Genomic DNA, 10,309 nt, shown 5'->3' with positions numbered 1-10,309 from the left:
TGCTGTCCTCTTCAGGACTTTTCTGGGTCATCTGAATTTCCTGAAGTTGAAGAGCATGTTGGTTGAGTCTCAGAAGTTTGAGGTGGAGGCAGCCGAAAGCTCCACATTCGTGCAGAAACATTCAGGTGGTAGGGCTATCAGCAGACAGTAATTGTGACATTTTTTATTTTAAAAACTGCCAGGAGGCAGGGTTGTGGTGCTGTATGTCTTTAATCCCAGCCTTCTGGAATCCAGGGCAGGCAGATCTCCGGAAGAACAGGGTCCTCCTGGTGTACAGAGCGAGTTCTAGACCAGCCAGAGCTGCACAGTGAAACCAGGTATCACAATTCTAGGAGATGCACTGAGGAGGGGAGGGCAAAGCATGGGCACCTGTGCAGCAGGTCCTGTGTTCTGGGTGACAGAGCTGAGTCTAGAGATGATTGAGGACGGGATACTGAGTTTAAGGAACCTCTCCATGGCCGTGTTCTTTTCTTTTTGAGGGAGGGTCTCACTGTAGTCCAGGCAGGCTTAGAGAATCTGCTTGTCTCTGCCTCCCAAGTGCTAAGATCAAAAGTGAGTGTGCTTGGTTTTCTTGTGAGCTATTCTTCTTTCTCTTACATTATGTGAAAACGGGCATTGTGAATTCCAGATATGAAGAATCAGATTCGTGCCTGTGCCTGTGTCTAAATGAATAGGTCCAGATAGGTGTAAATGAAGAGTTTTACTGTGGTTAGGATGTAGCATAGTGGTAAGTGTATGCACAAGACCCTGGGTTGGAACTCCAGCACCAAAGGAAATAGATGCAGGTGATTTTACTTATTTTTGTTTTCTTGAGAAAGGATCCTTCCTGTTATGTAGCTCTGGATGACCTGAAACTTGGTATGTAAACCAAGCTGGTTTCAACTTGCCTCTGCCTGCCTATGCTGAGATTAAAGCCATGGACCAGCACATCAGGTTTTTATGTATAGTTCATGGAGACATTAACAGGCATTGAACTCCTGTAGATGCAGATGAAGCTCGACTTTTTGTTTTGAGACAGGCTCTCTGTGTAGCACTGGCCTTTCTGGAACCTGCTCTGTAGGACAGGTTGACTTTGAACTCTGTCAGATCTGCCTGCCTCTGTCTCCTGAGCCCTGGGATTAAAGGAGTGCACCAGCACCACCCAACTGACCCCGAACTCTTTTTTTTTTCCCAGACAGAGTTTCTCTATAGTTTTTGAGCCTTTCTTGGAACTAGTTCTGGTAGACCAGGCTGGCCTCAAACTCAGAGATATACCTGCCTCTGCCTCCCAAGTGCTGGGATTAAAGGCGCAACACCACCGCCTGGCGAGACAGGGTTTCTCTGTGTTGCCCTGACCATCCTGGAACTCGCTCTGTAGAATAGGCTGGCCTCGAACTCACAGAGGTCTGCCTGCCTCTGCCTCCAGAGTGCTGATGTTAAAGGTGTGAGCTACTACCACCCGGCTATCCTGGAATTCTTTACAGTGGCAGAGCCACAGATCTTGGTTTGGTTTGAGCTGCCATTATGTGTACCCCAAAATACCAACATTGAGACTATGTCTCAAAAAAGAATAAAAAGGAAAATCTTTTGTTCACAACTGTTAGACAGGCATGGTGTACATGCAACCATGGTTCGTGACAAGGCAGGGTGGGGATCGGTTCAGGGGAGACCTAGGGCCACTTGCTGTTGCCCTGACGCCGCTGACGTCTCTGTCACCACCGTTGCTCTGGGCATGTTGGCCAACTGCACCAGCACCAGGGCCATGGCGGTGAGGCAGTTCAGCACTAGCAAAACCAAGATCAAGAAGAAGCATTTCCTGTGCCAGTAAGTGAAGCTATTCTGGGCAAGCAAGCATCCTGGTGTGTGGGGTGAACCACAGGATCAACGAGCTGAGCAATGTCCCTGTCCCTGTTGTGCTAATGCCACATGACTTCAAAGCTTACAGCAAGATCAAGGTGGACAATCATCGGTTCAATAAGGAAAACCAGCCTCTTCAAGTTCAAGGAGGACTGGCCTACGTTTTCCCAAAACCTCAGGGAGAGGTTTGGGATTGATGACCAGGATTACCAGAACTCAGTGGTGCGCAGTGCCCCTATCAACAGTGACAGCCACGGCAGGTGTGGCAGCTGTTTCCTCACCACCTATGACTGGCGTTTTGTCATCAAGACGGTGCCAAGTGAAGACATGGCCGAGATGCACAGCATCTTAAAGAAATACCCCCAGTTCATAGTGGAGTGTCATGGCAATACCCTCCTGCCACAGTTCCTGGGCATGTACGGCCTGACTGTGGAGGGCATGGAGACCTACATGGTGGTCACCAGGAATGTGTTCAGTCCCTGGCTTACTATACATCTCAAATACGACCTCAAGGGTTCTACTGTTGCCCGAGAAGCCAGTGACAAGGAAAAGGCGCAGGATTCATTCAGAGATAATGACTTTCTCAATGAAGGGCAGAAGCTGCACATGGGAGAAGAGAGTAAGAAGAATTTCCTGGGAAACTGAAGCGAGACATTGAGTTCCTCACCCAGCTAAAGATCATGGACTACATCCACGATGCAGTGGACAGAGCAGAAGATGGAGGTGGAAGAGCGAGCCGAAGATGAGGAATGTGAGAATGACGGGGTGGACAGTAGCCTTCTCTGCCCCTATGGCCCGCCTCCAGATAGCCCCAGCAATCTCCTCAACTTACTCCGGTTCTTTGGACCAGGCGAGTTCGACCCCTCTGTCGACATCTATGCCATGAAAAGCCATGAAAGTGCCATGAAAGCCGGGCGGTGGTGGCGCACGCCTTTAATCCCAGCACTTGGGAGGCAGAAGCAGGCGAATCTCTGGGAGTTCGAGGCCAGCCTGGTCTACAAGAGCTAGTTCCGAGACAGGCACCAAAGCTACAGAGAAACCCTGTCTCGAAAAACCAAAAAAAAAAAAAAGTGCCACGAAGAAGGGGGTCTGTTTCATGGCCATCATCTATATCCTCAGACCGTATGATGCTAAGAAGAAAGCTGCACAAGCTGCCAAAACAGTGAAGCACGGGGCAGGGGCTGAAATCTCCACTGTGAACCCGGAGCAGTTCTCGAAACGCTTCAGCGAGTTCACATCCAACATCCTGATGTAGCCATCTCTACCTTCCACCAGGGCCAGAAGGCTAGACAAGGGGTGGGGGTCGCGAGAGAGAAAGGTTGTGTTCAGGCTAGAGAGGGTAGGGAGCAGATAGGGGTCAGGAGGGATTTAGTAGAGGGGCTCAGCCTGTGACACAGAACCAGAGCAGCACTACAGGGAGACATTCTCTTTGCGCATGTGCCCATAGGATGTAGCCTTCCTTCCTGCTGGCCCTTGATAGGCGCCTCTCGTCCCTCTTTGGTTTCTTGTAACCTTTGTGATACTGAAAGACCCCAGCTTAGCTGCCGTAATGCCATTTTGCAAAGCCTTCACACAAACAAATGTAAGTTCAAGGTAAAGTCAGTCCTCCTAGGTGGTCAAACAGGATATCTATGGTCAGACACCAGGCCTAGGAGGGGAACGAACAGTTCTGGGAAAAACTACATGTACCCTAGATAGGGCCAAGTCTGGTATTATTATCAGACCTTCATGTCTCCGGGGAACTTGTCCTCTAAATGAACTCATCGCCTCATTTGAACTGACCAATGAGATCCCTGTAACCATGCATTGCTTCTGTATGCCTGCTTTTGCCACCCTTTTCCTAATAAAAGACCTTCTCCCAGCCTGCAAGCGTGCAAAGTCCTCCGAAAGGACTTTGCTGCCCATAGGTACCTGTGCCCACCCAATAAACCTCTTGCTAATTGCAGCCTGTGGTCTCGACTGTTCCTTGGGTTTGGGGTCTCCTCCTGAGGGAAGGACCACTCCGGGGGTCTTTCAATACCTTGGGGCTAGAGATGACTTGGTGGGTTTCTTTGGGTTTGTCTCTTGAAATCATTGCGCCGGGTTTGCTATGTATACTGCTCCATGTCATCACTAGCTGCCCTCCGTGTCCTATCTGGCTCTCGGTTCCCTTCAGTAAAGACTGGCACAGGGGCCATGAGCAGCAAGTGCGCTGATCCAGCGAGAAGAGGCCAGACGCCTCCGGCAGCCATGTTTTGGTCTCTCCTAGACTGACTTTTGAATTTCCTGGAGTATTGTGCATAGGTTTCCTCTGTGTTTCCACCTTGGGTTCAGGTGAAAGGTCGCACCCACTTCTCCATGCTGCCCTCGCGGAAGAACATTGCAGGCTGACCCCAGCATCTAAGACCAGAGTCAGAGGCCTCAGGGGGGAACAGGTTCATCTTCATGAGATGGTGTGTGCCCGGAAAGAAGCTGGGCCCTCAGGCAGCTGATTCTCAAAGAACCCGGTGATCACCAACCCAGCCATCTGCGTCTCCGACTTGGATTTTTGATGTCTGTCAAGCCTGCTTCCAATTGTCTCAAGGGGAACTAGAGAGCATCTTCGCATTATCAGGACCCCTGGCTGTTTCTCTTTGGATAAAAATCCCAGAAACTAATACAGAGTGCATCATCCATATCCTAACTCCTGACCTCTGTGTGCAATCACCTGTAACTGGTCTTGGTCAGGGGCAGAGCCCTAAGTATCTGGGTGCTCCCTGCAGATACACTACTTTGAGCCCCGGCCTACATTGTAGGTGTCTGGTCTCAGTGCCTGTGATTTCTCAACCTGGACAGCTTCAGCCATCGTGACGATGTGACTCAGGAAAGCCTATTTGGAGGCCAGATGTGGAGTTTGACCCATCCCCAGCCTCAGGGCTGATTTTCCTTGTTGCCCCCTCCCCCCTCTGAACTTGGGGTCTGCTTACAGGCCTCCTTGGGAAAGAGCTGCACACGCTGCAGGCTCCTTCGGGATTCCGGCCCAGGGCCTCAGAAGGGAGCTACACAAGTCATTCTGATGCCACCAGAGCAACTGGAGGCCAGGAAGGAAATGGCCCTGTTGGCTTGCACTGGGAGTGGTACATTCCTGCCTCCTGCCAACCCTCAGAAGGAATCAGGAATTTAGGATGAGATGGAAAATGTGTAGATAACCCAAGTATGTGAAGCAGGTTTGTGGAACTATCTCGGGTGAATAATTGACTTCCTGTGACTACCTCCCAAACTAGCCTAGCTCAACTTAGGGAGCAGGAGCCATTGTGCGGTGTCCACCCTACCCGGTGCTAAAGAAAGCAGTCTTGTTCTTCTTTCTCTAGGTTGTCACATTGGGTCAAAGGCCTTCTGGTCAGGCAGGTGGGAACCACATTTCTTCTCAAGAAGAGTATAGATAAGGTTCTAGGGAACAGAGCCACAAGGGTCTGGGGAAGTACTCAGAACCAATGGTTCAAGAAGAAATGTTTTAATTTAGCAGAGGCTTATATAGGAATAATATCTGGATGTGATTTCCCACCTTACAATCAAGGGTGAACAATCCAGATCTGCTCCAGTAGCCCCAAGTTTGGAAGGCGAGGTTCCTGGCTGATCTTATTGTCATGCGTATGAAAAGTGTAACAATCTTATCATGCAACTATCAGATCTAACTTTTATAACATTGAGTTTTATGGGGGTTTGTTTTTTGTGTGGTTTATTTTGATATATTGTTTACAATTTTGAGAGGTAGCTAAAAAACTTTAAAAATGCAAACAGACCCAAAATGAATTCAATAACCATTGGAATAAAAGTACAAGGATCTTCTTGTGTTACGATGTGCACAGTTCAGTAGTTTGTGCATATATCTGTATCCCAGTGGAACTTTTGCTGTCAAGAGCTTTTCAGGGCTGGAATGATGCTCTAATGGTTAAGAGCATGTACTCCTACAGAGGGAGGACTCGGAGGAGTTTTGACTCCTAGCACCTACATCAGGTGACTCAGCTGCTTGTAACTCCAGCTATGGGGGACCCAATGCTTCTGGTCTCCCCAGGGTTCCAACACTCACTATTGCATAATACCAACACACACATGCACACACACACGCACACACATGCTTACACATAATTAAAAATAATAAAAGTAGAATAAAAATCTTTTAAACATTGGTCTGCCGACCCACAGACATTTATAGATTCACTTTGGTTATCTGAATGGGTTCTGTCTTTTTCTGCCTCTTAATTCCTATTCTGTTCCCATCTCAGGACTATTTGTGGCATTTTATATACCTATAGTTGCCTAGATCCTCCCTGCAGAGAAGATAAAGAAGAGCCTGACTGGTTTCTGGGGTTTCTTCTGGCTGGGGATGAGGCCTAGACTGCTGACCCCAGGAGGTGATCTCATTTTCCCTCCCTTCCTTCCTCCCTCCCTTCCTGTCTCTCTCTTTCTCTCTCCTTTCTTTCTTTTATCTATATTTTCTTCTCTCTCTCTCTCTCTTTCTCTGTCTCTCTCTCTCTCTCCCTTCCTCCCTCCCTCCTTCTCTTCTTCCTTTCTTTTTTTTTTCTTTCTCTATCATCCTCCCTTTTTTTCTTTCACAGAGATCTTTCTGCCCCCAAGTATCCCAAGTGCTGGGCTCGAAGGTGTGTCCCATCACTACTGACAAATTATTTCATTTTCTTAAATATCAGCAATAAGCAAAGTGCTCAGGAAACTAAATGGAAATGTACTTCTGTTGTTTAGAGAAGGGAGGCATTACAAATAATCTCTCTAGTTAGGATGGCACGTGTGGCATTGTCTTCACTACAGGTGTTCTCTCTTGTCCCTGCCCAGCTGTCTCTTGAAAGGAAAAGAAAGAAACCCTGTCTCAAAAAACAAAAAACAAAAAAACAAAAAAACAAAAAACAAAAAAAAAAAAAAAAGAAAGTAAAAGAAATCGGGAAGCCTAGTGGACCAGAGCATGTCGTGATCCCTGCCTGGCAGAATACTTAGCAAGACCCTGTCTCAAATGCAAAGGAACGAACCGGGTGGTGGCAGTGCATGCCTTTAATCCCAGCAATCAGGAGGCAGAGGCAGGCGGATCTTTGTGAGTTCGAGGCCAGCCAGGTCTACAAGGGCTAGTTCCAGAACAAGCTCCAAAGCTACAGAGAAACCCTGTCTCAAAAACAAAACAAAACCCAAAGGAAATAGAAAAAGGATGTGGAAACTTGTTCCTAGGGACAGATAACTCATTCAGAGCTAAGGTATAGGGAGTATGTGAGACTTGATTGGGCTTCAGGTCTGGTAAGAGTCTGTCCTGAGTGGGTAAGAAAAGTGGGAGGGAAGTAGGAGGAAAGGAGGAGGTGGAAATTTTTAATAAATAAATAAATTTAAAAAATCAACATAAAAAAAAAGAATCCGTCTTGATGTTGGGTAGACAGTTGTCAACGTCCTGTGTTCACAGTTAGGATGTCCACTGCTTCCCAACACATATTTTTTTTCCCTGTCTCTTGTTTTTTGAGACAGGGTTTCTCTGTGCAGCACTGACCGTCCTGGAACTCTATCTGTAGACCAGGCCTTGAACTCACAGAGATCCACCTGCTTCTCTGTCTCCCAAATGCTGGGATTAAAGGCATGTGCTACTAAGCCCCAGCAACAACAAGCTCCTGAAGATCAGAAACCAGTCTAGGTACAAGGCCTTCCTCTCAGGTGCAGACCACAGGAGACCAGGTGAGGAGAGGCAGGGCTTCTGGGAGTGGAAGCAAGGCCTAAGAGCCAATTGGAAGGACAAGGGGGAAGGGGCTAGCAAACAGCCCTTGAAATACAGCTCTCCAGAGAGGCTTCTTTTGGGTTTACTGGGTTTGGAGTTGCCTAAGCTCTTTGTGATGATACTTTTGCACTATGGCCCCTTTTAATACTCATAAGTCGCTGGTCCAGCTGAAGCACAAAGAAGGGACTTTATTTGAAGTGGTCGGAGACTCCAGCATGCTGCCCAAGTGGTTCTGTACCGAGCATCTGAATGATCCAAAGACAGTGTACGTGAGTCCTTGGCTCGTCGAAGCGATATTTGGTGAGTGACCTGGGGAGGGAAGGCAAGAGGTAACCTCTTCCTGACTCCTTTGCCTGAGTATGTCCTATAGAGAGAGGCTGTCCAGTGGCTGTGGCCCCAGGCCTGTGCCACCTCTATCCAGCTGCCTCAACCTCTGAATGAATGTGCCAAGAAGTGGGAGCCACCTCACCCTTATGTTCCTCCTTTCCCTGCTCAGGCAAGGATGGAGAGTACATCCCACATGTCGAGAGTACATCACGTACCTTGCTTCAAGTGACCCATTGGTGTCCTGAAGAGGCTGCAGAATTTGATATTCGGGCCTCCTTATTATCAAGATGATGTTTCCCAGATGATCTCCAACTTGGTTAACTATTTCCGCCTGCGAATGATACAAGGTATGGTCTGGGAGTAGGTAGGGCTGTCTTGCCCGACAAACCTTGGCTTCTTGGGAGGGATCCCCTGGGGAAAGTGGGTTTCAGAAATGTTGCAGTAGACCAGATAGATAGCCCTGTGTTTGGGAACCTTTGGCCCCCCACGGTCCCAAGGGTGACTGCCCTTACCGGAGTTCCTCCACTGCTTTTTTTCTGACACAGAGGAGGACCTTTCTCCAGAGGATGAGACCCAGTGTCTTCTTGAGGAGGTTGATGAGGCCTCCACCCAGCTGTCTCCTGTGAGGGTCGCTAAGGCTCAGGTAGAGGTCGCTGAGCCTGCTACCCAGCAGACTCCGATGGAATAAGACTTTTTGTTTTCCCCCAGTGTTAATGTTTGCAAACACAATTGAAAATATTCCAATAAAGAACTGCATCCTCCAAAGTGTGTTGTTTGAATGGTAGAAAAGGAACAGGGTTCTCTATCAGGCAAGGCTCTTGGATACTCTCCCTCTCTTCTTGAGGAGGGTGGGGTCTCTTGGATTTTTGGTTCTCACCCAGCACTCACAGGATCAAATATTTCCCTTGTTCCTTAACCCTGTACCTCTGGCAGGGATGGGGCTGCCTTTCAGGGCCAATGATTCTCGGCCTGCTACTTTACTTGTGGTGCCTTGAGTGGACCTGGTATTGAAACTTGGTTATTTGACAAAACTTGCTTTGAAGGATCCATTTGGTTATACCAAGTTGTCACTAGCTATTTATTTTGGTTTTGGCTAGTGTCACTCTGGGAGGGAAATTGTGGGAGGTCTGGGCCTGCAATGCTGTCCTCTTCAGGACTTTTCTGGGTCATCTGAATTTCCTGAAGTTGAAGAGCACATGGGTTGAGTCTCAGAAGTCTGAGGTGGAGGCAGCCGAATGCTCCACATTCGTGCAGAAACATTCAAGTGGTAGGGCTATCAGCAGACAGTAATTGTGACATTTTTCATTTTAAAAAATGCCGGGAGGCAGGGTTGTGGTGCTGTGTGTCTTTAGACGCAGCCCTCAGGAATCCAGGCAGGCAGATCTCCGGAAGTACATGGTCCTCCTGGTGTACAGAGCGAGTTCTAGACCAGCCAGAGCTGCACAGTGAAACCAGGTATCACAATTCTAGGAGATGCACTGAGGAGGGGAGGGCAAAGCATGGGCACCTGTGCAGCAGGTCCTGTGTTCTGGGTGACAGAGCTGAGTCTAGAGATGATTGGGGATGGGATACTGAGTTTGAGGAACCTATGTGTGGCCATGTTCTTTTCTTTTTGAGGGAGGGTCTCACTGTAACCCTGGCTGTCCTGTGACACTGTAGTCCAGTCTGGCTTAGAGAATCTGCTTGCCTCTGCCTCCCAAGTGCTAGGATCGAAAGTGAGTGTGCTTGGTTTTCTTGTGAGCTATTCTTTCTCTTACATCATGTGAAAATGGGCATTGTGAATTCCAGATATGAAGAACCAGGTTTGTTCCTGTGCCTATGTGTAAATGAATAGGTCCAGATAGGTGTAAATGAAGAGTTTTGCTCTGGTTAGGATGTAGCATCGTAGTAAGTGTATGCACAAGACCCTGGGTTGGAACTCCAGCATCAAAGGATATAGATGCAGGTGATTTTACTTATTTTTGTTTTCTTGAGAAATGATCCATCCTGTTATGTAGCTCTGAATGACCTGAAACTTGGCATGTAAATCAAGCTGGCTTCAACTCAGCTCTGCCTGCCTATGCTGAGATTAAAGCCATGGACCAGTACATCAGGTTTTTTTTTTTTTTTCTTTTGGTTTTTCGAGACAGGGTTTATCTGTGGCTTTGGAGCCTGTCCTAGAATTGGCTCTGTAGACCAGGCTGGTCTCGAACTCACAGAGATCTGCCTGCCTCTGCCTCCCGAGTGCTAGGATTAAAAGCGTGCGCCAACATCGCCCGGCTCAGCACATAAGGTTTTTGTATAGTTCATGGAAACATTGACAGGCATTGAACTCCTGTACCTGCAGATGAAGCTCGACTTTTGGTTTTGAGACAGGCTCTCTGTGTAGCACTGGCCTTTCTGGAACCTGCTCTGTAGGACAGGTTGACTTTGAACTCTGTC

The 10,309-nt window shown here is 48.1% G+C and overlaps 1 pseudogene; it reads left to right on the top strand.

Moving 5' to 3' along the window:
* Positions 1 to 1,711: 1,711 nt before the first annotated feature.
* Positions 1,712 to 3,091, top strand: LOC121466183 (annotated as a pseudogene).
* The last annotated feature ends 7,218 nt before the right edge of the window (positions 3,092 to 10,309 follow it).

Source organism: Microtus oregoni, unplaced genomic scaffold (genome assembly GCF_018167655.1).
Source record: "Microtus oregoni isolate MIOR12 unplaced genomic scaffold, Mior012 000032F_ref0000030, whole genome shotgun sequence".
NCBI classification, from domain to species: domain Eukaryota; kingdom Metazoa; phylum Chordata; class Mammalia; order Rodentia; family Cricetidae; genus Microtus; species Microtus oregoni.
This window is presented reverse-complemented; position numbering and strand designations above follow the sequence as displayed.